The sequence below is a fragment of the Schistocerca cancellata genome, chromosome 6 (assembly GCF_023864275.1).
Source record: "Schistocerca cancellata isolate TAMUIC-IGC-003103 chromosome 6, iqSchCanc2.1, whole genome shotgun sequence".
Taxonomy (NCBI): domain Eukaryota; kingdom Metazoa; phylum Arthropoda; class Insecta; order Orthoptera; family Acrididae; genus Schistocerca; species Schistocerca cancellata.
The window spans coordinates 554412374-554416705 of record NC_064631.1 but is presented as its reverse complement, the minus strand read 5'-3'; positions in this window follow the sequence as shown (position 1 = coordinate 554416705).

The window sequence follows — 4332 nt, the reverse complement described above, 5'->3', positions numbered from 1 at the left end:
TAAAGGAGAATGTGTTCCGTGATGTGCCTACAACCCCAGAGGATATGAAACAACGTATTGTGGCAGCCTGCGGCGACATTAAACCAGATGTAATGCGGCGTGTACGATATTCATTACGCCAGAGATTGCAATTGTGTGCAGCAAATGATGGCCACCACATTGAACATCTATTAGCCTGACATGTCGGGACACACTCTATTCCACTCCGTAATTGAAAATGGAAACCACGTGTGTACGTGTACCTCACTCCTCATGGTAATGTACATGTGCGTCAGTGAAAAAGACCAATAAAAAGGTGTTAGCATGTCGACGTAATGTGCTGTTCCAGTCTCTTCTGTACCTAAGGTCCATCACCGTTCCCTTTGGATCCCTACGTAATTCGGTGCTCTCCGATACACACGATCGAACAGCGGAGGAGTGGTACTCAAGCGTCAACTTTAGGTTACAATATCTCCGGATGTAATTAACATTTTACAATGCAACAAACGGCACTGATTACGTATTTGTTTATATGTTCAGATGTGCTAACAAAACTAACGGGGTTCCATTGAAAAAAACGTAGGCTTGTGTTAAAAAAGATACTTCTGTGCATTTTTTTATGGTTTGTATTAACCAATTACACTAGCCCCTCTCCTCACGTTCGGTCTGTGGAATCGATTCGTCAGTGGTTTACGAAATATATCCAGCGGTAATGTTTGACTCACCCTGTATATATATCTACTTCTATCGTGCAAGACTTCGGTTAATAAAGTATTTTACAACGGTGGCTGATTTGTTTACCATGGATGTAACAATAATTCAGTTTAGATCTGCATAACGCCTGACCACAGCATTAAGAATAACGCTTGAGGATAAATCAGTAAATGAATCAGAATAGGTCTATTCTAAATTCTGAAGTCTTTCTATTTATAAGAACCTGAACTGTAAAGCTAAGCTCTGCAAATTTACAGCACGGATAGCGTTAGATTTTGGAAATGGAAATGCCATAAAGTTAATTTAACTTTTCCTGTTTTAATTCACTAATGTTCCACGACAGCATATTTTGGGCTAACTCGTCGCTGAAGGAAACGGGACGGGTCTTTGCACAGAAATGTGTAATAGCAGTAATGTGTGGTGTCCACTCTAGAACATCTTGTAGGCAGCTCTTTAAACAGTTCAACATACTGACAAGAACCTTATGATGCGTTTACTCCCTCATGAAATCCGTTGTCATCAGTCACAGTTTAAAAACAACAGTAGAATGGTTCAAATGGCTCTAAGCACTATGGGACTTAATATCTGAGGTCATCAATCCCCTAAGACTTAGAACTACTTAAACCTAACCTAAGGACATCACACACATGCATGACCGAGGCAGGATTCGAACCTGCGACCGTAGCAGTGGCGCGGTTCCGGACTGAAGCGCGTAGAACCGCTCGGCCACAACGGCTGGCAACAACAGTAAAATTCGCAAATATACCCTAATACTCGACGGATGAATGATATACACTATCCATTACTCAGGCTCAGTGTGACACAGAAGGAGTGAGATATTCATCCTTAAATGTCTTTGGCCATCTACCGCGTGATGTAAAGAATAATATTAACTTCCGAAAATAAAATAATATTTTCTTGATAACATTTTTCTATCAATAGATGGGATTACCGAAGAATGGGATACAACCCGTCCCCTTTGACAAATGACGTCAGAAGTTACCAGATATGATGTATTGGAAAGATTTAACAGCAAAGACGAATGTTGAGAAACAAAGGAATGCAGGACAGAGAAAACAGATGGTAGACGTATAGCACGTATGTTCACATTTCGAACATAATGTTAAGTATATTGCTTCTTTGAGACCTCGTATCCTATTCTTCAGTTGATCTATGTAGGTCAACTGAAATACGGGATGCCGGCCGTGGTGGCCAAGCGGTTAAAGGCGCTACAGTCTGGAACCGCGCGGCCGCTACGGTCGCAGGTTCGAATCCTGCCTCGGGGAATGGACGTGTGTGATGTCCTTGGGTTAGTTAGGTTTAAGTAGTTCTAAGTTGTAGGGGACTGATGACCTTAGAAGTTAAGTCCCATAGTGCTCAGAGCCATTTTTTTGAAGTACGGGATACAAATTTTACAGGTGTCGCTTTTTTCGTCTCCGATACTACTAGCATCCTATTCGTCAGCTGGTACTAAAAACAGCGAAGGTGAGAAGACAGACATACGTACAATTTGTACCCCATACTTCAGAATATGGTACTAATAAGGACATACACAAAATTTGTATCCCATACTTTAGCTGACCTGTTTAGGTCAACTGAAGTGTGGGACACAAATTTTCTTTCGCCTTCGATAGTAATAGTATCGACTGAAAATTATCATAGTAGTTCTAGCGACGGCGAAAAAACCTACAACAGGAAAATTTGACATATATACGTCAACTGAAGAATAGGATACTAGTGTTAGCGAAGGCGAAAAACTCTACATACGTAAAGTTGGTATCCCGTACATCAGTTGACCCATATAGGATAATAGGATACTAATGTCAGCGAAGGTGAAAAACCTGAAATGTGTGAAATTTGTGTCCAGTACTTCAGTTGACCTATATAGGTCAATTGAAAAATAGGATGTTAGTGCTAGAGAAGTCGAAAAATAGCAAGGTGCATAGGACTTGTATCCCGTACGTTCATAGTTCCACTGAGGTACAGGATGCCAGTGTTACGCATGTCACTTTTTTCGGCTTTGTTACCACTAGTATCCTGTTTTTCAGTTGCCCTAAGACGCAAATTTTTCGTATGTCGGTCTTTTCACCTTCGATAGTACTAGTACCAACTGAAAAATATCGTAGTAATACTAGTGCTGCAGTTAACGAACCGTGCTTTAAGTCTTTCATATTCATAGGAATAGATAAATCCGTACCTACAAACGAAAATCTAAAAGTAAAAATTGTGAAGAATGAAAAACAATTCTTACAAAAATCTCAAACTCCCTAAGAATAAAAATAAGTACCGAATGAATTGGAACGACAAATGAATTAAATCAATGTTGTTGTGGTCTTCAGTCCAGAGCCTGTTTTGATGAAGTTCTCCATGCTACTCTATCCTTTGCAAGCTACTTCATCTCCGAGTAACTACTGCGACCTACATCCTTTTGAAACTGTTTAGTGTTTTCATGCCATGGTCTCCCTCTACGATTTTTACCCACCACGCTGCCCTCCAATGCTAAATTGGTGACCCCTTGATGCCTCAGAACATGTCCTACCAACCGATCCCTTCTTCTAGTCAAGTTGTGCCACAAATTTCTCTTCTCCCCAGTTCTGTTCAATACTTCCTCATTAGTTATGTGATCTACCCATCTAATCTTCAGCATTCTTCTGTAGCACCACATTTCTAAAGCTTCTATTCTCTTCTTGTCCAAACTATTTATCGTCCATTTTTCACTTCCATACATGGTATACTCTATACAAATACTTTCAGAAACGACTTCCTGACGCTTAAATCTATACTCGATGTTAACAAATTTCTGTTCTTCAGAAACGCTTTCCTTGCGCTTGCCATTCTACATTTTATATCCTCTCTACTTCGACCATCATACGTTATTTTGCTCCCCAAATAGCAAAACTCTTTTACTGCTTTAAGTGTCTCATTTCCTAATCTAATTCCCTCAGCATCACCTGACTTCATTCGACTACATTCTATTATGCTCGTTTTGCTTTTGTTTACGTTCATCTTATATTCTCCTATCAAGACACTGTCCATTACGTTCAACTGATCTTCCAGGTCCTTTGCTGTCTCTGACAGAATTGCAATGTCATCGGCGAACCTCAAAGTTTTTATTTCGTCTCCGTGGATTTTAATTCCTACTCCAAATTTTCTTTTGTTTCCTTTACTGCTTGCTCAATATACAGATTGAATTACATCGGGGATAGGCTACAACCCTGTCTCACTCCCTTCCCAACCACTGCTTCCCTTTCATGCCCCTCGACTCTTGTAACTGCCATCTGGTTTCTGTACAAATTGTAAATAGATTTTCGCTCCCGGAATTTGACCCGTACCACCTTCAGAAATTGAGAGTATTCCAGTCAACATTGTCAAAAGCTTTCTCTAAGTCTACAAATGCTAGAAACATAGGTTTGTCTTTCCTTAATCTATCTTCTAAGATAAGTCGTAGGGTCAGTATTGCCTAAGTTGTTTCAACATTTCTACGGAATCCAAACTGACCGCTTGTATTAAATCAATACAAGCAAAAAAATCGTACACAATGTCTAACCATGTCTTTCAAAAACACGTTGTTTTATATGAATTTCCAATGATGACGCGTCGCCACAGAAGATAACCGATTTATGATCTATGGCTCGAAAA